Source organism: Lonchura striata, chromosome 1, assembly GCF_046129695.1.
Source record: "Lonchura striata isolate bLonStr1 chromosome 1, bLonStr1.mat, whole genome shotgun sequence".
NCBI lineage: Eukaryota > Metazoa > Chordata > Aves > Passeriformes > Estrildidae > Lonchura > Lonchura striata.
The window spans coordinates 45,653,132-45,680,963 of NC_134603.1; the positions used below are offsets into that span (position 1 = coordinate 45,653,132).

Sequence of the window (27,832 nt, forward strand, 5' to 3'; positions counted from 1 at the left end):
ATCTTGGTATTTTTAATTAGCTAATCCATGTGGACTAGTATCCACTTAAGGCAATCCTATTAATTACTTGGGGAGGTAAGAGGTTTATTTGCAAAACTGTGCTGTCCTTTCAGCTTTCATTTGGGGCTGAGGACCACGTATTTCACCTGGGTCAGAGGGCTGCCAGACTGTCTAACTCTAGAGCTGGTAGAACAACATCGTTTTGGTTTTATCGCTCCATAAGGGCCAAAGAACACAGAATGATCAAAACCATTTATTCATTCTGTTCAGTGTGTTTCTTGAAGCTGACATATTCACTAACAAAGGTCTTTGTTACTGTTTATCCCTTGCGGTAAGCCATAGAAAAACAAGAGCAATTGATAAAAAATGGTAGGGTAAAGCAAATGATTTCTGGATCCTTGATGGTAGGAAAGGAGACCATGCCCTAGATATTTAGTTCTAACTCCTATTATTTTGTTATCTTGTACTTCTGGTACAAGAAATGTGCTGAACTTACTTCAAATTGTTACATATTTGTTGTACATGTTTGTGTTTTTCATGGTTATGTTTTACTTTTCTCAGACTACTGCTTGGAAGTTCCTATCACTAAAATATTTTTGTCCTTTAACTAGGTTGTTTCTCACATATCAATCATTAGTTAAACTCTCTATCATAAAATCATTCTCTGGTGATACTATCTAAACAAGGCATCACACAATCAGCCATTCATTATGAGTATCCTGGCCACAACTGTGGTTTTGCCTTGAAAAACTTCTGACATTTCAGGTTTTTCCAGAACTTTGGTTCCCCACTGATGTTTCTTTTCTTGCACTCCAAATATCTGGAAGCAGCTAATGTGGCTGCAGTCTGTAGAAGTTTTAAATGGGTGGATTTGTAGGAATAGTATCTCCTTTTATTGTGCAATTTTTGTGCAATCTTCCTCATGTTAAGATAACCCTTAGCCAACAAGATCTGTGTTTCAGAGAATCAGTAGAATTAATGAAGATTTTTTTTTTTGTGTGTGTGAGGAACACTGAAATTTGACCAATTGAAAGTACCCAAGTGTCTGTTCCTGCTTTTTGTTTTTTTTTTCACCTAAATAGCCTTTTGCTTAGGCTTTTGACATTTTCCTCTGATGTGATATTGCATTTTCACAGCAGTGTTTATGGCATAGAGGTAATGTTTCAGGTAGTTGTATTGCTACAGACAGTCACATTTTGTTTTTCAATAAATAGCCATAACACTGAGCAAATAATTATGTTTGCATTTGATGCAATACCAAATACTGTATTATCAAAAATGTTCACTTGAAACTGTACCTATCTAGGAGTGTTTTCCTAATAAAACAAAATAATAAAACACTAATAAAACAAAATATTTGTTGTGAGGGAGTGAGTGAGGCCTAATCTTATGTCTAAACATCCAAAGTGACAGTAAACATTTGTATGTGGAGGCCTTGTAATGGTGTAATGCTGTGAGCTGGGGAACGAGGGATGGTGGAGAGGAGGGAAGGCAAAGCCTGAAGAGGAGCTACAATAGTTTTGGTGGCATGACATTCAACAAGTTGAGTCCAAGATAAAAGCCCAAATCACACTACTCTGAGTTTCTTTTCTGGATAGGAGGACAGTGTAATCATAAATACTCTTTTTGAATGAGGAATGTATATCGGATGTAATGACTTGATTTTAGACTGCCATGAATACCAGTGGTGGGAGGCATTCAGACTGGCAGAGACCTGAAAATTGTTATTTTCCACTTGAGCCAAGCAAGTATGGTAGGAAGATGACCACCTTCTGTCATGTAGGACATATCAGGTCACTTCTACCTTCAGGGAGCTCAAGCAGAGGCTTAGGAATCCAGTTTTCTGTGGCAGACAAAAAGAAGCAATAAATCAGGCCAGGTTCAAAGGTCTCTCCAGCTTTGTATATTGTCTCTACAAACAGTGCTTGGAGTAGACTGTAAAGTAAAGATTATAGTAGTAATTTAGAGAATTTTCTTTGCCTTTTGTGTTTTATAATTTAGGGGCCTTCTAGATTTGAGGTGTGTTCAGTAGCCCTGAGTAATTGCTTCTTCCATCAGTTTGTACAGTGTTGTTTAACTGATGCCTTTCCTCTGAGATTCCTCTGATGAGAAATCTGGTTTGAATACTGTGTACTACTGGAAGCATTTTTCCCATGATGCTCTTCAATTCTGTGGAAATATTCTCCAGTGTGTTATCATTGGAGCACTATTAGACTGTTATTTACTGATCATAAAATTAAAAATGGATGACTAATGGATGAATGGTTCAGCAGAACATCTAGACTATGTTTTCTACATTTTTGGTACTTTTCTGTGCTTCTCTTTATCAAAAACTAATTGGGAACGATTGATTGTATCACTTCAGCTTTGTACCTATCAAAGTGTTGATAGTAAATTGAAGAATATTGTTTTCCAATATTTTTTTGTAAGAGGGAAGGAGATATTTATTTAACTGTACTCATAACTATTCTGGGATTGACTTTGCACATGTGTAAATAAACTGTCTTTCAAGAAGAGAAATTTTGATAAGAGCAGATCAGAGATATGACAGATATTTGAGGGGAGAGAGGTTTAGGTATTAAGGACTTTCTTCATAAGACAAAGTTTATCTTTTTTTTTTTTTTGAATGAGTAACAAACGAATTCACTTCTCTGCCAGTCAGGTTAGAAACATGACTGAAATTATTAGTTTTTTATTAGATGTATATTTTCTCCATACATTTGACAAACCATGCATCTCTTAGTGCCTAAGATTGAGAGGAAGTGAAGAATAAGTGAAGATTTCTGATTTTTTTTGTATAAAGCATCAAGTCTTCCAAATGCCACGTTTACTTAATGTTACTTGTACAGTGATTAGAAATGGATCTGACAGTCTGAGTTGGGCAAAACATTTGCTGGGTAAGGATAGCAAATAGAATTGTGATAGCTTGGGGTTTTTATCACTATCTAGAATGAAATTTGAGCGTATCAATCAGCTGCAACACCTTTGGGAGCAGAATAACGATTAAGCAGTGTTTGTGAGGCCATTGCCATTGCCCTGTGGATTGCTTAGAGGAGCTAACCTGCTGCCATTCCATCTCAGAAGAGCTGTCTGTCATCAGCAGGTGTAGGTATGCCAGTTCACTTCTGCAGCTTAGAGAAACTGAGCAGCTGACAGCAGCTGAGGCTGTTCTATGCATGAAACCACTGCCTAAACTTCAGCAGACAAAAATTCCATTTTCTTGCCTTAGCCAACCACTAATGGGAAAAGTGGCTGTGCTGTCAAGTTCTCACTGTTGAATGATTTTTCTCAGCTGAGATGGATGCATGAATGGGAAAAATAACTTTACTAATTTCAAGCAATTTAGCTCTAATGACTTTTTAAAAGTCCCACAAGCTAAGTGGTCCAAAGAAAGGCTCCAGGAGAAGTTACATAAACAGTAAATAGATGCAATTAACTAAATTTGCTTTCTTAAAAAGTTTCATTTATTTTCCTGGCAAGAGTTTATGGTTGAAAAAAAATAAAAAATTAAATAGTAAAGACATTTTAAATATTTTTAAGGATATGTTTGGGGGTTTTTATCCCAGAAGAATAATGATTAAATACCTTAAAGTTGAGTTAATTTGAAAACCTTCAGAATGATTTTCAGTGGAAGGTATAATTTTAGCAAAGTAGAAGTTAAATTCAAATAAACAAATAAGACTATTTCTTGTTTATTCCAAAGGAAAAAATAATGAAAATTAAAATTATTTTATTTAATGTCTGACTTTGCTTTTGAAGGAACTTTTTGATTCAAAGTATATGATATATAGCTTAAGTATAGGGTCCTGTTAAGAATGGATAAAAAATAGAATGTCAGACTTTTCTTTGGAAGAGCAATTGAGGACTCTACTAGCTGTAACAAAGGCTCCTTTAATTCATGCTGATATATTGGAGATGCATTATAGATTACTGGGAAGGCAAATGATAATGTATCACTTAATTTATTTGACAAATGTACTTTCTTTAATTAGCTACAGTACTTCATAGACTACTAGCAAATATTTTGCAGTCTGTCCTTTAAAGAATGATTTCTCATAAAGAGACCTTACAACATCAATTGATTAAGTCTTGATTTGAGATTAAATATCCTCAGAATTTTCTGAGCAAAGACTGCCTACAGAGTTTCTTGAAGCATGAGTTGGAGAGTTTGATGTAGAAACCAAGTTTTTTCCATCCTTTATTAAACCTGTGAGGCTTTTATTTTAATTCTACTAATTTATGTTTTCTGATAGAGAGTGTACTTTCTATCTGTCTTTTGTTGGAACTGATAGATAGAGGTCACATTTTAATTCAATTCCTGAAAGATAAAAAAAGACAGCATTCTGTCACAGATTAAATAATCTCCAAAGCAGATCTAATCAAACATTTTAAAGCTTTACAAAAGCAATATAAGCCATTTCATTCTGCTATTGCTTTCTTTTATGCATTTATTGTTTGGAGGAACCTCACGTTTGTAACAAAATATATACTCCTATAAGAGTAGACTTCCTAGGAGGAAAAAGTCATCAAGAAGTCTATTTTTGGTCACCACCCAGTTAGGAGGTGCAATAATGCATATTTCAGGCTGCTGAATCTCTGCCAAAAAAGATCAGATATTTTGTTTGTTTAATAACACAAGTGTAGCTGCTGCCTAAACACGTCAACTGTTTTGAGGGAGAGTTCTAGCCTGATGGTTTCCATCAAACAGGCTGTCCTAGTGGGCACTGTTCTGAAACAGTAAAGGCTCACTCTTGAATGTGCAACACGAGAAGATACAGAGCATCATGCCTTCTCTATGCGCAATGCAAAGGGATAGGGGGAGAAAGTGACATTATGCTCTTGCTTCTCAGGGGCACAGTGACAAGCAGTAGATGGGACTGCAGGTTTATGCACGCTTCACACTTTTTTTGCCTGACAGTAGAAATGCCAGTATGAATTTGACTCCTTTCTTGCTTAACTTGCAAAATGTCAGTCAGTAGCTGCAGTGGCTTATGGAAATGAGGGTAATGTCAACTTACTTCAGTGTTATGCTTTTCATGCTTTAAGCAAATAAGACCTCTTCCATAGCTCACTTTTAGTGTGAAAAGTTTGAGGTATTTTGGATTTGAGCAATAACTCATTGTAACATGTTTCCCACATGATACTGGACATGATATGGCTGTTGCCAGTAAGATAGTTTTGATGAATGCTTTTAGCCCTCAATTACAGAATTCCAAAGTGACTCTGGATGATCAAATAAATAGTTCTATAGTGGGTGGCACTCCTCTTCCTGCTCAAGTACATACTATTAGTCTTACAGGTCTTACAGAATTTATTTTTTTAATGGACCTTTGCTGTATTATTTTAGCATCAAAAATTAGTAGATTTTGGTTGTGGAGTCCTTTAACCCTGAATTTGAAGAAGATCAGGATCTTCCATGCCCTGTTAAACCATGATGGTGATACATGAATAAGGGAGAAGATTTATGTCGGTCTAAGAGAATTTATGTAAGGCTTTGTAAATTATGTATGGAGATTCATCAAAGAAGATGTAAAAATATTTCAATTCACAATTTGCATTTAAAGCCTAGGGATGTGAACCATGAAATACAGGAGAAGAAGGAAGACAAGATGTGTAGGAGGGTGTTGAAAGAGAAATGTTTGGGTTGGTAGGCTGATCTTCCTGACCAGAGTGGTTAGTGGAGAGTAGTTATCTTTCTTTTTGTCTTGCAAGATAATTTCAATTCTCAGTCTTTACTGTGGTGTAGTGTCAGTGGGGCTAGACTCACACATGGGTTTAGATGAAGGTTGGGGCAGAGAGCTCATAATACTTGTTGTTTGGAGTGTGGGCAGAACTGGGAGGAACAGGAAGACTTGTCTGGATGAAGCTAAAACTGAGTGGTGAGCAGGCAGGTACAGGGGCAGGTGTGTGACTGGTTTCAACAGGGCTTTTTGTCTTTTTTTTTTTTTTTTTCCCTTTTATGTTTACAATTACAAATCCAGTTTACATATCCTCTTCTGACCATCTTCTATGGAACCATAGTCTTTCCACCGGCTTGAGAGAAAGTCTAGGAAGAGGCTGTTTTCCACTGCCTAAAATTAGCAATTAGCCTTGAGAATATGCCTTAGAAGTACTACAGTTTGTGTTCTCTCTGTATAAACTTTTTAAAGAGGGTGTGTGAAGGAAATCTAGCCAAGAATAGAAAGGGGTTTCATATTGCTAGGCTATATAAAACTGCAAAGGTTTGCCAGGTTCTTCTGTGGTTCTTGAGCTTAGTTAACCCTCAGTGTGTTGTGTAGTTCTGTCCTGGTATAACCCCAGACAGAAACCAAACACCACACAGCCACTCCACCCCACAGAAGGATGAAGGAGATAATCAGAAAAGCAGAGATCTAGCTCAAAGGCTGAGATAAAGACAGTTTAATGTGCCAGAAAAGGAAGAAAACAATATTGATGAAAGAAACAGAATATGCAGAAGTGATGCACAATGTGATTGCTCACCCCACTGTTGACCAGTGCCCAGACATTCCCTGTGCAGTGGCCCTCAGCCAGCTTTCCCCTTGGTTTATGTACTGAGCATGACACCATGTGGTATGGAATATCCCTCTGGCCCAGTGTCGTGGCTGTGTCCTCTGTCAGCTTCTGCCCCTGCAGCCCTCCTGCTGTCAGAGCATGAGGAGCTGAAAAGTCCTTGCCTTAGTAGAAACACTCCTTAGCAACAACTGAAAACACCAGTGTTTTTATAACATCGTTCTCAAACTAAATCCAAAACACAGCACTGTATACCAGTCTCTAGGAAGAAAGTCAACTCAATCCCAGCATAAACCAAGGCAAGTTCTAGTTAACATTTTAAGATCCTTTTGAAAGACCAGTCCAGGTGCTGAATAACAAAGTGCAGATACTGTTCTGTGAATATAGGAGAAAAATAATGGAGAAAAGACCCACTGCATTTAACACTGCAAGTAGAAATGTTATATAGTGTGTTGCACCCTCTTTCCGCCATTATACTTTGGGGAAGTTTCTTTCTGTTTCATGGAGGTGGATGGCTTTTCCTTTACATGTTATATGTTTACCTGGTAAACAGGAAATTCAGAGATTCATGGCATCAAAACTCTTTTGCCTCCCTTTCCTGTAAGACAAGTGTTCTCTTATTTATGTTCTAGATGATTTCTTATGATTTCTTAAGAAAATAATACAGAAAACTTATGGCCTAGTTCCCTGTCTTCAAAGCAGAGGTGATGCTACATCCTACTTTGAAAGCTTCTTCTGGTATGAGAATCCTGTGCTGACAGAGACTTGGCATTTCAGGTTCAAAGGAAGCTTGTATCATGTTTGGTATGCTTTGAGACACTTCCTTAAAAATGTAGGAGAGCATTCCTTACAGAGGGATGAAGTTCTGTTCATTCCATTTCTTCTTAGTAACTCTAAAAATTCATGTAATTATGAATTTAATCCTTAGATAGAATTTTGCCTCTCCTCAAGATTTATGGTCTTGTATCATTGCTTACAAAATTCTTTTAACCAATTAATTTGTATTATCAAAATGTATTGTCTAGTCAGATAAAATGATTTCTTGTAAATAGCAGTCGTCACTGAATTCAGGTTCAGAAGCTCTGGTTGCAAAGCAGACAGATGGTGTATAAAATCTAAACTATAAGAACACTTCCCCATTTATCCTATTTTAAGATCTACCACTCATCAGTCTGTCAGTATGAGTATTTAGTCTACTGCATTTAGAAGCCAAGCCTCTTCACTGTCTTAAATTTTCTGGGTCTGTATGTTATTTTATATTTGGCTTAATAAAGAAAAATTTAAAAAATAAAAAACAACACCCTTAAGTAATATTAAATATGTAATTAAAATAATAAATTAAACATTAAACTAAAAAACATACATCTAATAAATTCACAATTTATAAATTTTCAATAAATATTATGTCAATATCTGCAAGGCAGTTGTATATAACTTGAGTGTTTACATATTTAAAAGCCAAAAGAAGTGGGAAAATACAATTTATAGTTCACTAACCCTTTAAACTAAGAATGTATACAAAGGTTACAGTCTTGTATTTCAGCATCCATTCCTGCCAAAAATGTGGTGGGAGATGTTTCAGTGCTGTTTATATTAAAGGTATTAATGCTGATCACAGTGGTCTAACCAAGAGTTGTTTCATAACCTTTATATCTTCTTCTTCTTTACATATCATAGATCTGTATTTATGTTTACTTGTCAGGTTTAATGTTAATATTTAAGAATTTTGCATATGGAATATTAAGAGTCCTCACAGAGTCTGAATCTTGCTGCATATAAGTTTTTTCCATGTTCTATTTCCATTTTTGTTGACTCTCATTATCAAAAGCAAAGTAGATGCATTTTTGATGGGAGTTTTTTGAGCCTTATATAAAGATTTAGGGATTTGTTCATGTTTTCTACATACTTGAGCTATAAACTGCTCAATTGTATGAAAGATTTTTCTAAAGAGTGGAGTGAAGACAGTGGAAGAGGTAGTGTGATAGATGATAATTTGCATTAACACATCAATTAGACATAACTACAGATACTTCTTACTATCAAGGAAATACCATCCCAAGAAAGAATGGTTAAATTTTCTATGCAATATCCAACTACCACCCATAATTCTTGGAGTATTCTTTTTATCTGAACTTGACAGATTCATTGTTTCTTTCTGTTATCACATTTCCCTTGCAATCCCTCAGGCAGAATGTTCTTTTCTTATAATTTTAATTCCAGCAGCTATATATAATAAGGAGAAGGAAAATATTGAGAACCAATAGGCATGAATAAATAAAGGAGAGCAAGTTAGCTTAAACGCATTAACTTCCTTTGCTTTTCTTATCTGCACCCAAGAGCCTCAAACTACCTCCATTTTGGAGGTAATGTTGAAATTATTTATTGCTAGGATGTTCTTTTGTACCAAAAAAGACTTGAAAAGCAAATGCTTACAATCTAAGCTAAGTAAAAAAGGAGTCCAGTTATCCCAATAATCAGAGTGGGGGAAAAAAAACTATACTCTGATTAGTGGTTGAAGATACAAAGCATGGCTCTCTGTATGTATCTTTGTATGTTGTCCAAAGTAATGTCATCATAAAGTCCTGGTTTGCTGCACAGGACAATTAATTATGTCGTTAAATTTAAGATAACACACAGACACATATAGACAATATACACACTGTTGTATTTTACACTTTTTCTTGTCTCTTTGACCTGGATATCTAATAGGATCTCAGGGTGCTGGGAAGAGAGTCTCTTTTTGGTAGGTGAGAGATGGAAAGCTTCTTTCCAACATTTTGGCTTTCTTTTCCAGATCAGCTTATGTTTAGCACAAACTGTTCATGGTTTATTTTCTCTGCTCTTGTGCATCCATGACTTACAGCTGCTCAGTGATTTGCTATATTTTTACTATTTTTGTGTATAAGTGGTTATAGTTCATTATCTTGTCATGCTTACTGAAGGAAAGTGTTTATTCCTTATCAAGCATTAGATAGTTTCAGCCATGTTTTTAACTTTTTACAAAATTTTTAAAATAGCATTAGTATATTAGTATATATTTATATATATTAGTATATATTTATATTGCAAGTGATGTAAGAGTTAGAGGCTGTCAGACAAAAGTGTGCTTTGTTCTCTTTGGGTAGTAATTGCAGGGTTTCTTCTCCCACACCCTTGCTTTATGTATGGAGCCTGCAGAACTGAAGATATTAAAAGATTTAACTTCTGGTAGTTTAATGGTTGGTTGGCTGATGTGAAAGAACAGATTATGCTTTGCTCATAGGTGCTATAGAAATAATGAAGTGTAAAGTCTTTCCGTGACTCCTTATAAAACCAAAGAGCAGAAAACTGAGATGGAGTTATCTGCAGATGCTTTGTTATATTGTACTGCCTTCTCCATGTGTTACTGAGCTTCTCTGCAACTTCACTGGAGCATAAATGTGAGGGTACATAGAAACAAAGCAACTACTCTTTATTCTTGCTCTTTTTGTGTCTCCAAACATAAATAATTTCTCCATTCATTACTATGGCATCTTAAAAATATGTAATTTGGGTAAAACTTTGTAGTGAGTCAGACTTTCCATGACACTTGAGATCTAAATCACCTTAAAAATCACACCCATGTTTAAAGGAAACCTGAGAAGCAAAAAACAACAAAGTTCATGCTTGCCTATACATGAACATAAAGTTTTTATGTTGCTAAAAGATGGCAAGCTTCAGAAGATGGCAGCACAGCCCTTCTCCTCTTTGGGGAACAGTTAAGCCGTAGTATAAAAACTGGATTTCTTAATGTTCTGTTAGTTGTTTTTCTTGTTTTTCTACCTACTTGTTAGAATGTCTTCAACAGTCTATAGGGGATTACCTGTGCTGGAAAGTTTGCTTCTAATTTATATATACTGCTTTTTTACAGTTGTATTTCTGCAGTACTTTATTTTTCAGAGTTGTTTTTTTCTGAATGTCTGTGTTTTGTGCTATAGCAGTAGTGGAAACTCTCAGCGGGGAAAATTCTGTAGAACACCATAGAAGATTGTTGATAACACTGATTTACAACTGGCATATTTGATTTTCAGCAGAATTTCAAACATTACCTGAAGGCAGATATCAGCAACATAAATGTTGGTTCTTAAAATTTGCTTTAAAGAGTACTTTTAATCAGACTGAGTCCTACTTTTATTTTTTTCACTTTTTTGGCACACAGATTGGTGAATGCTATTATGGAAAAGTTCCTAGAAAAGTTGAAAATCTTTGCTCTTTATGTATTTTCATTACTATTAATTAATATGGAAATAATACGGAGGAATACTGGAAAAAATGGCTCTGAATCTGAAAATGTATGGAGGGAAGGAAACAATCAGGAGAAAAATAGCTGCAGCTATGACTAACTAAGTTAGTAATCAGTGCTACTTTAATAATAATTTTGAAGATATATAGTCCATGCTATGACCTTCATGTTTTGCAATTAACAATAATTGAAACTAAAGTGTATTTCAAAGCATGTCTTAAAACTTGTATACTTTTAGAGCACTGCAGAGATAAAAACCTTTTTTCATTTATTTTACCATGTGGAAGAGTTCTGTTACAGCCCTCTCCTTGTTAATAGCAAATATTTGTGGGTTGGAATGTAATCATCAGCTCAGACTGCAATTATTCTGGTGTGAACAGTTGTACATGGCCATCAGAGCTCAAATGCTGTATCTCAAGGCCAGATCTCTTGAGCCAGTGGAACAGAGATTTTTTTTGGATGGGAAATACACAGGGATGCCGTCAGGTGGAACCAGAGTGGAATTCAAGCGGAAGGAGTTTTCCAGATGAGAAGACATATTTCATGAGGGATGAAGATAACAAAGGTTAAGAAGGACAAACTGTATTTTAGATAACTCATTTTCAATTAGAGATAGAAGAAAAGAAACACTTCTCAAACTTGGAGCATGCCAGGCTATCCGGGTGTTGCTGTAAGATGAGCATGGACTGCAGCTCTGGAAAATACACTGGCAGTATTAACTAAAATCTTACTTCTGTTACAAGAAACTGGGACTTGAGGTGCTGAGCTGCATGAGCAGAGCTAGCAAGACAGGAGTGTTGAGGCTCCTGTATACCCAAGGAAAGAACAAAGGGAATAGATCTGAAACGTACAGGAGAAATAAGAATGTGTTAAACAAAGCCTACCCACAAGGAAAAGGCTGTGCGAGAAGACTGAATGCATTGTTACAGAAAGCATTCAGTCCAGAATTATGTTTGATTGGTTAAATGAGGAGTATAAAGAGCATCAAAGGTGGAAAGATGTCTTGATGATGCCTGTGAAACAAAAGCTGTTCTTAGCACTTAGGAAAGAGGAAGACATCATTTTTAGCTGAACAGCAAAAAGTTGAATGTCAATTGTAAGGTGAGAAGGGTGTCATGAAAATAAGGCATCATTATTTGTGTGGAGAACCTCAATGTGTTCTCAAGTGCTAACAAAGGTGTTAGCACAGAATTAAGTCCTTGCAGGTAGGACGCTAAATTGTAGAAGGAATCACTAAGACTGCATGCTCAGCATAGTGTTGTAAGCAGCTGAGTGTGGGAGTAAAAAGGTCTGGTTGTTAAAAACATGAGCAGAAGGACGATTACTCATTAATCTGTTAATAATTCATCTCATTAGGTGAAACAGCAGGTGTGGTGTGTTTAGGTTCTCAAAGAGCTACCTACTCATTAGGAAATTAATTTCAGTTAGCTTTAAATCACTCTCACATACACTTGATTGAGGGATACTTTTTGGAGAAGCCCCTGGCCATAAATTGAGCAGTTCTGGAGGGATACAGAAGTTACCACAATGTTCATGGGCTACAGAAGACTCCATGTGACACTGCCTACACAGTGCTTCACTGGCATGGTCCCGATGGAGGGCATTGAAGGATGAGAAGTTCCCTTCTGCCTGAAGAGGAAACTCTCCACTGCTTTCTCTCCATTATAGTTGGGGATGCTGAGCTGCAGCAAAGGTACCCTTGACTGAATCCACCCTGCATGCTTTAATTAGGGTGCCTTACATCAGGGTGGTGCCCTGTTGGCATTGCTGCTTCTTGACTAACTGATGGTTCTTGGCTTCACAGCACCTGCTCTTTGAAGTGCTCATGTCTTCTCAATCTCTGCCACCCAAATGTCTTACTGATGACACAGTTTCCACGGATGTAGAATGGCATGGTAGCAAAAAAACCCCTAAATTTAGGGAACAAGATAAAAAAATCTGGTTCCATTCTCCAGACTAGCAAATCCTTCCCAATAAATGTTCTGTTTATCTTTTCCCACGCAGGAAGCAGGATGCTACTGAAGTGGGAGGGGAGCAGCCTCTAACTTAACATTGTAAAACTTCAAAAAGTTTTACCCTGGATCCAGGCTGGTTGGCCTCTGTACCAGCTCATTGGCTTTTTAAACATCAGCTGACCTGTCCATGACATCTGGTGGGAAAAACAGAGATGGCAATTCAGAAAAGGAAGGCCAAGCCAAAAAATAAGAATATCAGGAAGTTTTCTCAAAGTGTGAGTGGAAACTCGGGAACAGAGTATGAAATGAAATATTAGGTCTGTTATCTATGCTGTAAGGATCTCCCTCTGCAGTACAGAAGCATGGAATTTGTTCCTATTACAAGAGGGATGGGGACAGGTATGTTTCACACTGTTAGTGTGGAAGTAGTGGTTATCAGAGCACCAGGCACAGCACGATTTTAAAATTATTTATTTTTTTTTCCTTCTGGTGAGATGTAATTGCCATAATGCATTTGTTGCCAACTTCAAAACTAAAATGAGCTTATACATTCACAGCTATCCTTTTTAACTCCTACAAGGGGGATATTTTGTTACACTTTTTCTTTATAAAACTGTGATAAGCTAAAAATGAGGCTTTTTTGTAATTGTAGCTCATTTCAAGAAAAGATGTTTTGGGTTTTTTTTCAATTCTCCTACCCAGCTGAAATCTGAAGTAGGGAAAAATAACTTGGGTATCAATGTGGAGTACTACCACTGTGTAGTACTGCTACAAAGCATTATTAAAGCAGAACTACCAAACCAGAACACAAAGACTCATAAATTTAAAGCAGTACCACATTTGTCCTGGGTTGTTTTTTTCTCTCTGAAGAGGTGCTTGGTCTTCTAAATGAAGCTGAATCTTATCTTCCTTTAATTTTTTTTTTTTTAATGCCACTGTTTCAGAGCAATTTATTTGCAAGATTTTAAGCAAAATAGATTTTCATTGAAGAAACAGTTGTTTGGTACAGCACTTACCATAAAAAACAGGGGCAGAGGTACAGGTCCTGGATCTTATGATGACAGCAGCAGCATTAGCTGTGTCCTCAGCATTGCTTGTTTGGCTTCATCTCAGCCTTCTCATAGGAAAAATAACTGCAGTTAGGAATCTTAGATTAGAATTAGTGCTGGAAATGTACCTGCTGGCTTTTAATGTTTTGGACAACATTTTATTGTATTTTTTCATAAAAAAGTAAATTGAACATTGGTTGAAACAAATTCTTCTCAAGCTAATCAGTACATACTTCAAACCCCAATGCCACAGATGCAACTTTTAAAAAATCTCTTCTTATGGACTTAAAAATCCCATGCTTAATACTTCTGAAAATGCTGAATGCAGACTTTTCTATGCCTATAATGTTAGTGCAGAAATGAAAGTTAATTGGAAATAATGTCTCTAATAAAGGAAACTCTTAAAAACCGCTTACTTTTCTATACTACAGCCATTTTTGTATTCTTTTTTGCTGACATATCAATGCACTGCAAAAATGCCTTCCAGAAGTATTTTGCATCTATTTTCACATGAAGAATCAGGAAGAGCATTGTTTGCAGCTGTTACTTGGAAAGCACCAAAGTAGCAGGAGTTAGAAAAGGAGTCCAGTGTCACTGCTGGTCTCTGAGAGTATTTTTTTCTTAACTCTGTAAAGGATGAAAATGAAAATCCAAGGCTCCTATATTGAAATCACCATAAATGAAAGACTTCTTTCATTATTACACTCATGTGTTTCTGGTGAAAACCAGAATCCCAGCCATGAATCTGTATTGAAAACTCTATAACACTGCTTACTGTCATTTTGTCAAAGTGCTATGTTGGCTTGCAGGTCAAACTTAAGAAAAAGGCTTACTTTCCCCAGAAACAGAGCAGATTTTACAGTCTTTGCTGGTATTCAGAATTATTGCATTTCAACAGAATGGGTGGGTTAGAAAGTTATGGGGGACCACCATGCTGAGTAGGTGCTGCTGCTTTTATGTTTTCAAGGGCTACAACCCAGATTTCCAAATGAGTGTGTGCACCAGATATTAATTCTCTCAAAGTGAATGCTTTCTGTCTTCAGTAATGGAAAGGGATTCTACAGAGAATTAAAATGAGTATCAGTATTCCAAAATACTTGGAAAGTCATTCAAGTACGTCCAGGTTTTTTTTAGACAAGCTGGAGCAGAGTGGAAGGGAAACAGTCTGGACTGTTTTGCTTTCATTCTCTAACATGATTAAAGTTTTAACAGACAGGGGCTTTTGCAGATTTTAAATGAGATAGCTGGTTGTATAGAGACCTTGAGAGAGTCACAGAAGTTCATCCTGCTGTCTTGGAGTAAAATTGTACATGGCCTTGTCTTTGCTAGGATTTTGCTTCATATTTTCCAATTCCACGGAACGACTGCTACTCACTAGGTTAAAAGATCCATTAAAGTCACATCTCACTCTTACACTGCTCCATCTCTTGTTACACAGAACTTTGTAACATGTAACTTAAGACAGTGTTAAATCCTTGTAACTCTTCCTAGGTGTGGCAGATATGAATGGATATGAATCTTTATGCAGAAGTATGAATCTTCACATAAGCTTGAACCAAAAATCTTATAACTAATATGGTAATTTAAATGGGCATGTAGGGTATTTTTCTTTAAATTGTGTGTAATTCATGCATTTCTGCTTATTTCACTGAATATTATATAATGCTCTCATTGCAGAATAATTTCTAATAAAGACATTGTAGTCTGTAGTGTCTTTAAAGCTCTTCCAGCAGCTATGAGGCTGAACACTAAACCTCAGGTTTTATTCTTATTGTGCATCAGTTATCTAAAAGGTTCATGTGCATCAGTTATCTAAAAGTTTCATGTTAAAATGAAGCTCTACTATGCAAACTATAGGATATACTGGGGTTTTAAAAATTATTTTTCTTATTAATGTGTATTCTGTTATGAGAGCCTTGATTTTATTTTTTAGGCAGCTTCTGCAAGGTAGTTTTCTTGTCTCAGATCTGTGTGTTCCTCATGGCACTTTATAACAAAGAGAAACATTAAGCTTAAATGAACATCTCCAGGTAGCCTAGCAACAGGATATGATTAATAATACCTTTCACCTAACTGTATGCAGATAAATGTCTGAAAGTGAAAGCAAATTCAGAATTGGCTGGCCAGAGCCTGGCAGTGTAGAGACAGAGAAAAGGCAATGTGATAATATCTTGTGATCTCTCTTGAAAAAAATGAGAAAAAGTAAAAGATATATTTAGTGGGTTATATCTGCCTTATGTAGTAAAATACAGAGCATAATGAATTTTTTTAATAATAATTGAATGGTGTACAAAGAAAAACTATAAATGCCCTTGCTTCTCATTATTGGTTATCATCACTAATTCACCAGCCATGCTTTTTCATATGTGAGAGATCAGAAACAATCAGTAGTAATTACTGGGCCATCACAGCTAAAATGAAATGTAGTATAAATGAAATGTAGTGTAATTTAATACAGAGTTAATGGCTTTATAGTACCATACCAAGATTTTTAGGCCTGAAATGGACTTTTATATTGAGTGCTGTACTTAAAAAATATACAAAACATTGGATATGGCATTAAGATTGTAATTACCATTTTCTAGCAAAGAAAAGAAGAAGCTGCAATGGATGTTTTGTCTTAAATGGCACTGCATTTTTTAGCTTTTCTTTAAAACTTCATATGTGTATATATACAAAATAAGAGAACTCTGAATTTTCTCTATGCATATTTGAATGGTATTTATATAATGTTGGAGACATTTACTTTTCAAGCACTCAAAAGGTGTTAGAATATGAGTTGGCCACGCAAGCTTAATTCTTTCACATTTTGTATTCATTCAGTATAAAGAGGCACTGTGGGAGTACAGCAAATATGAGATTCATTTTATGCTCATTGTATAATAGTGGGAAATTGCTGTTTGTATAGGAATAAAATGGGGTAATGTATTTGTGTGCTGAATGTAGAAGAACTAGTTATCTTGAGACAATCCCATGGACTGGCATAATATCATAAACATTTGCCTTTAGAGATGAAGCAGCCTATTACAATGCAGAAGCACAGATTTCTGTCCTGTCCTTTAAAACCTGACAAACCTGTTTTTTTACAGTTTTCAAATTACTTAATTATACCGGTCATGCCCTGTCTTCTGTGTGAAATCCACAGAGATCTTTATTCCCATTCATTAGAAGGTATGTATTTATATTTGCAGCTCAGTGACAATGTGAACCTTTCAGTGTGTTGCAGAAGTTGCAGGGGAGGGGCTGTGAAAGGTTAGCTGCTGACTGTGCTCCTTGGAGCTGTCCTGATGCATTTTCATGGGCTAACATCCATCAGCAATCATTTTGGTTTTCACTTATTTTTTCCTTTACACAGTCTAATACTTTAGTGCTTGGTAGTATTCCAGGTTTTGTTGCCAAAACAGAGAGGGCTGATTTTTGCATTTAATAGGCAATTTCCCGGTTTGTTCACAGTTGGTAGACCACTGTTAAAGTGTGGTGGGTGTTTTTATTTAGCAAGGATGTCTATTTAAGTCCAGACTCCTTTCAAAAGAAAATTGCTGGTTTTTTCTCTAACCACTGCCACCTGAACTTACTGCACAAAGATCTTGGTGTAGGTGTGTTATGCCATTTTATGGTGTAGCAGGGGATCTCTGACTCATCCTTCTGAGGACCGTCCCTCATCAGCTGAAATTCCTTCCTTCAACATACCAGGTCTCAGTATTTGGCTTTGGCTAGAGCTGAGAGTGTTCTCTGTTGGACAACTGCTTCTGTAAGATTCCCCCTGCCTCCTTTCACCTCAGTCACCACCTGAATTGGTACCACCTGCTATATCTCCTCTTAACCCCTTGTGAATACATCACGTAGTATGGTGAGACAGGTATAAAGACATGCCTTTAATTTTCTTTTCTTTTTTTCAATAAACACCAAACCCATCATTTTTGAGAGATTCCTCTAACATGTCTCTCTAATATTAGTAGAAAGAATTTATGTTTAGGAAACAAATGCTATCCTTGCTTTTGAGATCCAAGGCTCCTATTTTTGAAATCACTATAAGTTGTGCCACTAATTTACTTGATGGTGCCCTTTATCTCTAGTTTTGCTGAATGAAATCTCTGGGAACTCTCTGCTTGCAACCTATCCTAACTAACTGGTTATGCAAACAGCTTTTGGTGCTTTTACTTCTTTAAAAGTGCATTCAGCAAAGATGGTTCACTAGTTTGACTCATATCTGGGGTAATTATTTATTTTCTGAGTATGACAGCTTTTAATCAGTATAAGATATTTATGCAGCTGTTTCTCAGCTTTACTGACCTTCTAGCTTGAGTCAGCTTGTGTTTGCTTAGGTCTTTTGCCCTTAAATATATTTTTTAGGCTTTTGGTTGAAAATGACCCAGCAAGAAAAGAATGAAAATAAAATGCCCCTTTCTTCCTGCACTGCAGTTTTAGTGTAGCATTTATTTAGCCAGTGAGTCACATTTTTAGCTCAAATAAGAGAGACTATCATAGGGAGTTCTGTAAACTTAAATGAGTTCAGAAGTGATTGTTTTCAGACAAATTCATTTTCCAACCAGTCAATTTTAAAATGGAGTGTAAGTAGCAAAACAGCTGTGCACTGCAATTTTGCAAATGTGTATGATTTTTTTGTATAATGCAGTTCTGAAACATAGTATGTCTAAACAAGCAAAAGAGTTCTGCAATTAAAACTTACTGTTGTTAAAAACAATATATATAAATGTACCCTGACTAAAGCTAGATTTGAAAATTTTTATGTGTTGTTCTTCTCCAGAAGCAGTTGTATTTGTAAAGGTGGATGGAATATAGATAAATGGAAGAGAGTGTAATTAAGTTCTATGCCCTCTGAATAATTAGTAATTAAATAGTGCTCACATGTTTATTACATATTACCTAGTTTAAATTTTCAGAAGTTATGTGCGACCTGGAATATCTGTGTCTCTTTTGTAACTCCACTGAGAAAGTGCTGTAAATCTTACTTGAGTTTTGAGGCACAATGATGTGTGTGAAGCTGCATCCTTTATACCTCTTTGTATGAATCATAGTTATGAGTCTTTTTCTCTTACAGAACTGAAAAGAGTAAGGAAACACATTTGGCTGAGAAGTGTAGAGGGAATTATGAGTGGGATTTCTTGCATTTTCAGTGCATGTATGTGTGCTAGACCCTCTCTGCCCTCTACCTCAGCTGCCAAAACACATTATAGAGTGTATCTCTGGCTAGCACTGAAGTGCTCTGTATTTCCATGAGTGAAAGAGGTATCCCTGTGTTTCAATTAGCAACTGTTGTGTTGCAAAATGCTCTCAAGATCCCCAGGCTGCAGGAGGAATTGCACCAGCACTTCCTAAATTGCTTGTTACCTGTTAGCATGACTCCACAAGCCATGTGTCTTAAATAGCAGGAAGCAGAATTAGAGCTGTTCCTCTCTTCAAAATCTGTTCAAGGGTCTCCTGATCTATTTGGTGCTGTAACACTCATGATGCAATCATTAATCTTAATATTTTCATTCTTATGGAGGTCAATGACATTCACAGAAGTCTGAGTAAATCCATTTTGTTCACTGAACCCTGTTCCACATATCCAGAGTGTTCCTGGATGGCCTCACAGAGTCTTCAGTTTGAAAGGTTGAATGTTTTTTTTCTTTTCCCTTGGAATAGGCATAAGTGGCTTGTTTAATAAAACAAAAGGTAAGGAAAAAAAGGAGAGTAAACACAGTGATTCAAATTGCTTCTGCATCCAATTCAGGCTGAACATTGCTGTTCCTCTTTTGTCATTGCTGGTTAGTAAGCATTTGCTTTAATATTCCCCTATTTTTTCTGTGCCTACACTGTATTCCCTTTTATTTGGGTGCACTTCCTTCTGGAGCAGTCTCTATCATGTTTTTTTCTAATGTCTTATTATTAAGAATCACATTTCTTTTGACTTCTCCTCTTCACTTTTCTTTCTCCTTTTACCTCCCTTACTGTATTCACGCTTTTCTTTTGCTCAACACTTTCAGGTATTTGCTCCTGTTGGTGAAAATCCAGCTTTAGGTCAGGGATTCTAACTGACCTATGACAGTATCATCTTTCCACTACTGAGAGGAGAAACTGTTTTTTCATGTGAAACTGAATTGGCAAATGTTGTTACCCTCCCAGCTGCTAACGATTTATTTATTTTATTTAGTTTTCCTTGACCTGTTGTGAAGCAGCATTATGGCATTATAGTGCAGTAATGGTGGGTTGGTTTTGTCTTGTACTATGGAAGTGGATTTGGGAATTTTAGCCAGGTTGGTTTTGTGAGTGTTTTTTCTGAGGTGGCTTGTGTTTTGCTGGCTTGAGTAAAACATACCTACAGAAAAATGTTGCAGGGACACTCAGTAAGTCAGTGTGTAATGAGACTTGAAAAATGACATAAAAAATGCAGTTACTAACTATCATACCCAAAGGTTATTTAGACAAATTGGACATGTGTATTTAAAACAGAAGCTGCTGGCTCCTTTACTTTTGATTTTTTGTTGACTGAAGAACCTCTACTTGATCTGCAGTGTACTGAGTAATGTCTCAAACCATTTTTGCAATTTGCTGGTGCAGAGGGCAAATCTGTGCATCTCAGCTTAGGAGTAGCAAGGGGAGACTCTAACCTCTTATAAAAGATCCTCCCAGGAAATGGCAAAAAACGAAGCTAAGGAACCAGATAGCAAATAATAAAGAGAATTAGAATGCTTATTAAGAGGCATAACAAAAAAGCACAAGCACTGGCTTGTGCAAAGCCAGGTTTGGAACTCGGAGCCTCTCAGTGACATCAATATCCATACCTCATATTCTTGCTTTCTCCATTTGCAGGATGTAGGCCCTCAGAGCTAAAAAATGAGGCTTGTGATTTACTGTGGCTGATTTTTTTTTTCCTTCTGCAAAGCTTGTGCTTAGCTTGTGAACCTTGAGTAGACCCTGAAGTCAAGAGGGACTTTTCATGTGGTTAAAGCTAAGGGAGTGCTGAAGTGCTATGGCTGGCTGATTTTTAGTGCTGGCTGCAGAACTGAATTTTAGTACACACAGAAGGTGTGTGGTCAGAAGAGGCAGATTTAGGATCAAAATTTGCTATACCTTGTGCTCTATTTCTGTTTCTAATTCATTTGTGTTTCTACTTCTTTCCACAAACCTTATCCTTACTGTGCACATATTTCTTTTTCCATGTCAGGGTCCATTTTTGGGAGTGCTTTGTGACTATAACTGGAAGAGCCAGTGAAATTAAAAAGCATAAAAAGCAGGCAAATGATAAATGCACTGCGAGGTTGAGTAAAGAAGATTATTTTCCTCAGCTTTAATAGTGGAACCATAAGCAATAAGACAAATAGGCTTAGAAAGAATAAATCTAGCCAGATTGCTTTTTTTACCTTTCTGATAAGATTACAAAATAAGCAGATGAAAGGCAAGTGGTATAATACATGTATTTTAGTAAACCTTTTGATACTATCTTGCCAAAGAGTACACAAATAACTAATACATTTTGGCTTAGAAACATGGTCATACAGAATGTAGATGAGTTGAAGGACTATAAATAATGAGCAGAGATGACTGGTGATGAATTGAGACAGGGTGAATTATACTAATGAGGCTCTGCAGAGGTCAGGATTTAAGCTCAAGTTTTTATTCTTTAACATCTTTATTACAGCATCCTTTAATCCTGCTGTTGATTTTACCCCTTGTCAAAAATGAGTGAGGCAGATAAATAAAATATTGATGCCTACTACGATTGACCTCAGACAGAAGACAAAAAAATTAATATTTATTAGAAATGCTTAGACCTTAGAAGTAGGAAAGCTAAATTACACTTTCTTTCAAAATTATTATTATTTCAAGTGAAAAGACTTAATTTGCACTAGTGCTGATAACCAGAGAAAGGCAAAGTGAAACTGGGCGACTGAGGAGTAGCAGCAGTGTTCAGCTGGATTTCAGGAATCCTTACCTTAAAGGGAGCTTAGTTTTCTGTCAATGATGCATTGCAAACTGTGGAATGATTTCCTAAAGAGCGCTCCTCAAAGCTCTGCTGCTTGAAGCATCACGTTGTGTACTAGGGAAAAGAAGCAATATAATGTGCTATTTAAAGAAAGATGGTGTGAGCAGCTTTTGTCTGTATAGTCTTTTCTATACCACTGATATCTGCCCAACAGTGTCCTATATGTAGCAAATGGTACCCCCAGCTCCCACCCCAAATGGTCCTGTCCTTCCTATGGACCCTGAGGCCACTGGGTGTGGCACTCTATAGCAGAGCCAGGAATTTGGTGTTCCTTCCCTGGTGTTTACACCTTCTTTCTTGAAGACATGGGGTGAAGCAGAAAATGGCAGCATGCAGTCAGTATTTCATACATGCGCTCTGCAGTGTGGCAGAAGTGCTCAGCTTTGATGACCAGGAAGTAGTGTAGGCTGAGTTACCACTTTTGAAGTGCTGTTGCTCAAAGATGTTGACACCAAAAATATAGCAGAATGTCTAAGAAGTGAGCCTGTACTAAATGCCATCAAAGCAACCAGGAATGGATTAGGCTTGCTCCAAATTCTTTTGTCATGTTATTTTCAGTGAAATGCACATTTTGTAAAAGTCAGCATTGCTGGAAGAACTTTTGGGGTTTTTTTTTGACACGTTGCCACCAAGTGTTGAAATAATGGCTTCAGCTTTTCTAGAACTTGTTTGTATCTCCAAACTATTGTAATACATATCTTAAGATGAACACATAATGGTGTGTTACAAGTTGGTCTGGATAAAAGTCTGTGTGAATCAGTCAATGGTACAATAATCAGTATTAGTGTTTTCACCTAAATCTATGCAATGAAAGGTCATCACTTGCATTTAAATAACTATGTGAAGTTGCAAATGATGTGTCATGAAATAATAAAAATTAAAATTTACAATAAAAATTTTTATAAAGTTCTTATATGGGATACTGTGGAAATACACTTTTTAAAATTTCTTCTCATTTTCTTTGCCCAGAAAGCAATGTGATTTTAGTTTCCTCTGTGGATGAAATAGTGTATTTCAACTAGTTCTGAAATTGCTGTTTTACTTACATGGGCCTACAGACTATCTTCTCTGTGCATTGGGAATTAAATAAGGATATCAAAGGATATAACAATCACAATATTTTATCCTGAATTTACAAGAAGAAAAAAAGGCAAACCAGTTGCTGCAGAAATCAGAACTCATAAATGCAGGCTTTCAATTCCCTAAGCTTGTTGTGGAAATGCTATGTTTATCATTATGAAATTCATCAAACTAATTCAGTTATCCATTTCTTGTGGCAGTTGTGATATGTATATCAGCCTGAATAACAAATGCAAATTCTGTATGCTGGCAGTAAGCAATTAATAGCACTTCTGTACTAAAAGTTTGGGAAACATGGTTGATAACTTTTCTCTAATGATGAAATGTTGCAGGTTCTTTCTGCCACTTCTCATAATTAAGCCTGTGTGAGATGTAATTAAGCCCTATTATATGTGTCTCGTGCTGCTGCTGCTACTTGTCTTCTTAAATCTAAATCCAAGCTAAAAAAAAAACAAACCTGTTTTCCTCCACATTTTTTAGGTTCAGTTGGAGCAGATTTAGCATAAATGATAATGAAATTAATCAGATGTGAAAATATATCTTTAGTCTTGTGGGAAGCTTGAATTTAGAAAAAGGAAAAAATACAATTAGTAAATGCTGTGAATTACATACAGATTGTGCATTTCCTTGTGTAATGCCACAAGGAAATTAAATTATTAGTTTGAAAGACTGGCAGACATGGTAACTGGGTTGTATTTGAAGTGTATCTGGTAGTACCATGCACTTCTGCAATTTTGGTTGTGACATAAATTATTTGTTTTGTGATAATTTACATTGGCATCATCAGAAGCAGTTGTTCCTTGACTCTGTAATGCAAATAACTTGATGTTTAATCCAATAAATTAGCATGAATATTTTTCTTTTTTTTTAATGGATATTAAAACAATTATCATCCACTTACATACCAATGAGAGTAACTGATGCAGTCCTCCTCTACACCCTACCCTTACACCTTTTGGAATTAAGGAGAAAATTACTACCATTGCTACAGATTTGGTTCTGATGATGCTGTTCAGCAAATGTAGCCCTGTAATTACAGTTTCTGAGGAAACGGAAGTATACAGTAATGTACACACTAGTTATTTACCTCTTCTAAGCTAGAGAGGCTTGTGAATGAGATGCCATTTGAGAGCAGCTGGAGTTGTGGAGTTGTACAACAGCTAGTGGTCAGTGTGCCTGTTTGTTTGAGCAAGCTTTGGAAAAAAGTCTTCCCAGTTTGGTGTTATGTAAAAGGAACTGGCTGTGTTCCTTTTGGACTCGGCTCCAACAGCTGGAAAATCATATTTATTAAACTAAATCTATAAGAGCAAACAGAATATTTTTTTATGCTAGTGCAAAACCAATTCTAGCTTTGGGCCACAGCCCTAAGGAGTGTCACAGTTCCAGTATACACCTTTCATTAGGAAGGTGCCTTACTTTCTGGAAATCTTTGAAGTATCCTTCTTTGCAGAACACGCTATAGGGCCCTGGCCAGATGGGGCATGTCTCATTCAGCACCACAAGCTGTGCTTTCCCAGCTAAATCTGAAACTTTCTCCTGATCAGGTGGTGGTCATCAGCTCATTTGCCTGTACTACATCATCTTCCCTTATATTGAACAAGGTTTGGAAGTGACAAGGTTATGAGGTGAGAAGTAATCTTTCCTAAAGCAAAAAAGAGTTTATCCAGAAAAGAGAAAACATGTTATCTATAAGCAAGTTGTATGTATGCTTAGTTAAGAATAGGTCACCTGTCCTCTGCAGCAGGAGAATTAATAAATGCATAATTGATAATACATGTCCTTGTTGTAGACCACTGTGGGTATGACATAGAACCTGCTTTCTCAGTATCCCAAACCCCGTCTGATCACTTGTTCCTCTGTTAACTCATCTCCTGATCACTTAGGCTGTAATGCAATCGCTAAAAGTCTATGTGGATATATGTATAACATTTCTTCTAAAATTAACATAGTAATATTCAAATGTTCAGTGATTCCATAGCATCTGTCATGTAGTGCCCCCAGCCACACTGCTTGGTAAATGCTTAAAAATAGTACTGGAAATGTGCTTTATCAGGAAGCCACTAGATGTGCAGATCTACCATGATTCATTCCAAGCTATGAGATGAGGCTATAGGATAAACAATGCAGCAAAATGGGAATAATCAAGTAAGATTTACCACTGACACATGGAACTCAAAAATTAAGTATTCTACAGAAAGATTATTTGAGCCAAGGTAACACAGCTGTTCTGTACCAGCCCTTGGCTTGGGATGACATGCAGCTGGACCCCAAGGAGGAAGGGTACAGTACTTACTGCAGAAAAACAGCTTTTCAGGCCTTGATTGTCCTGTTACTAAAATACAAGTAAGCACAAAGCCCTAGAGCAAGTCAGGGATCTTTGTGACAAAACATTCTCCTTCAGAAGGAAGTGCTGATCCAGTGCAACTGCAGAACAGTGTGTGGGAAAGAAAATTTCAAATGAATTTTCTATTTAAATTCATTTATTTGGAGAACTCTACTGACATTATTGTTTTGACATCTTCTGAATAAAAGAATCCTTTCTTAGTTATTCTGAATTTGTCAGAGTCTGCAGCCTAAGTAAAAGGACAACATGTTTTGAAATTATTTTGAAGATTCAGATAGTCAAAAGAGTAAAATGTACTCTTTCTTTGGTTATAAAGTCATTCTAATCTTACACTCTCTGATTTCAAGTAGAAGAGTTTTTGAAAAACCCCAAATATTTTCCCAAGGTAGAAGAAGGGTCTCATATCTCTCAAAGTAACTGATAATTAGCAACATTCTTGATAATAATGCTATTTTTCGAAAATAAACGAGGACGTTGAATCCGTATTTTTGTCTAGCAGATGATAAGGGGATTAGAGATAAAAATTTCCGCTACTCTAAAGAGAAAGGAGGAGGATAAGGCACACATGCAAGCCAGGAGGCTCAGAAAAAGAGGAATCTTTCTTAGGATTATGATGGAAAGAGGAAAGGCTATCCATGGCTGTATCCATTCTCATATTATGGCTTCATCCCAGAGCATTTCTGTCCAGCATCCTGTTGTTCTTTATCATCTTGAGTATTTTTTCTCTTTTTGCAAATCAAATTATCCTTTCAGACTTCATTTCATAAGGAAGAATACAACTAACACAGGGAAAACTGGGTTACCTGCACCTGTTTGTGATACAGAGACTGAAAACTGGGAAGATAGAAATGACCTAAAAGAAAGACTAGCAGATTTTTGTTTAATCATGCCTGATGTTCCCACCCAAGGGTAGTAGGGGCTTGTCTATTCTGGGCTGACCCAGCAATAATTTAACATAATGTTTAAAGATGCTATCCTTTCAGGGAAAAAGCAAACTTTTTGTGGTCACATGAACATTATGTGATCTGTGTTAGATTATGAGTAAAGTCTATATAGAATGCATATGAAATCAGGGCTGTGGTGTATATCGTGCCAGCCTAGAGAACTTTGTGTTTACACACACTTGTTTCTTGAAAATATATCCTGTTACTTTTTCAAAATAAACAAAAATGCCCTATTTTTTCCAGATGTCTTCAAAATCAATAAAGTATAGTTTTAGTCAATAAAAACTGCAAAGGTGTACACCTCCAGTGGAAAAATACATCCATTTTATGACTTTTAGAAGAGTTACCAATCCAGCTGCATTCTAGGGAATTTTAAAGGCTGGCTGTTAAAGCCATCCTCCTGTTTTTGCAGTCTATGTACATTCAAAGCTACCTATCAAAGAATCTGCCTCTTAAGATGGAGATGTGTTTATGCTAATGCAATTTACTTCTTCTATTTACAATAAACCCAAAGGAATTTTTATTGTGATTTGGTAAGAGTTTTTCCTTGGAAAGGTGTGCCTTAAAGGTCAAGTGCAAGAGCACGTTTTAGAAGAAATTACAATCATTTGCATTAGCATCAAGATAATTTCTAACCATAGCCTCTGTGCCCTCTGTACCCTTTTTGAACTTGGTTACCAGAAAAGCACTTATTCCTGATACTATCTCATGTTCTTTCTACTTCTGGTCTAAAACTTTTGTCCCAAGGAGTGACATCCTCAGGATTGTGTCACAGAGCACGGGTTAGGCTGCTCAGACCGATGCAGTGGGCATGCATGGTGAAGGGCACTTCATGCTCTGGTTTCCTTCTCCTCTGCCACAAAACTCCTGCTTATGTTTCTCTGCTGGCTTTGTGACAGGTAAAGGGATTAAATGTAATTCTTTTGGCTTGATGCTGATGATGGGAAGGGTACAAAAGGAGGGCAAAATCAACATTAGAGTGCTGGGGTAGGAGGCTTGTGGCTCTTCTTTGTGGCTGGTGCCCTGTTAACAAAGTTCAGGCAAACTCAGGCTGACTTGATGGGATGAGCAGACATTCAGAATCCACATCTTTCATCTGTGTCTGGGTTTGAAAGGCTCTGTGGAGGTCACAGAGCCTCGCCCATGTGAGTAGCACTGCATCCAGGACAGATGTCACCCTGCATCCCATACCCCATTCTTGCCCTTTAGAAGAAAAGAAGAAACTGTACAAACCAAGCCTGGATTTGACTCCATCAACATCTGCTTACAAATTCAAAATTAGGAAGCCCATTGTCCAGAAATGTCATTAAATCATTAGGAAATTGTTGAGACCATCCTGGATTTTTTATTTAATATTTCCATTCCTTCTTATCAGAAGGATGAAAACTTTTATATTGTTTTATTTTTACAACTGTACTCTGGGATTGTAACATACTGCCTCCAATGGCTGAAGCTGCAGTTTATAAATGTGCTTTAAGATGACAAAAGTGGATTCTTTGGTTGAAAATGTGGCTCTGGAACACCATTTTTTTCTATTACATGTTCATTTGATGATGACTTGTCCCCATGACATTCTGGAGAAGCAACATCCCAAAATTCTTACAGTGGGTGACAGTGGGTGAAGGATTCTCTCTCAGACTAGTAAAAATGACAGCATTTTTTCCCCCCTCATTAAATTGACCTCTTTCTTCTGTATCCA

At 36.6% G+C, this 27,832-nt stretch overlaps 2 protein-coding genes across 6 annotated transcripts in view; one reads left to right on the plus strand and one right to left on the minus strand.

The window, feature by feature from the left end:
- CHST9 (carbohydrate sulfotransferase 9) overlaps positions 1–27,832 on the plus strand; it is an 84,600-nt gene that overhangs the window by 18,676 nt on the left and 38,092 nt on the right. The gene's annotated exons all lie outside the window — the stretch shown is intronic.
- Positions 1–27,832, minus strand: part of LOC144246462 (uncharacterized) — an 89,038-nt gene that overhangs the window by 6,764 nt on the left and 54,442 nt on the right. Inside the window, exons 2-3 of one of the 4 annotated variants that reach the window (XR_013340126.1) lie at positions 21,715–21,819; positions 13,743–13,840 (exon numbers count right to left, since the gene is read on the minus strand). The exons of 1 other annotated variant lie outside the window; for it this stretch is intronic. The gene's annotated coding sequence lies outside the window, so the exon portion shown is untranslated. Of the gene's footprint in view, positions 1–7,052; positions 7,101–13,742; positions 13,841–21,714; positions 21,820–27,832 lie in introns of those variants that run through there. 2 more of the 4 variants (XR_013340127.1, XR_013340128.1) reach the window with 2 other exon arrangements.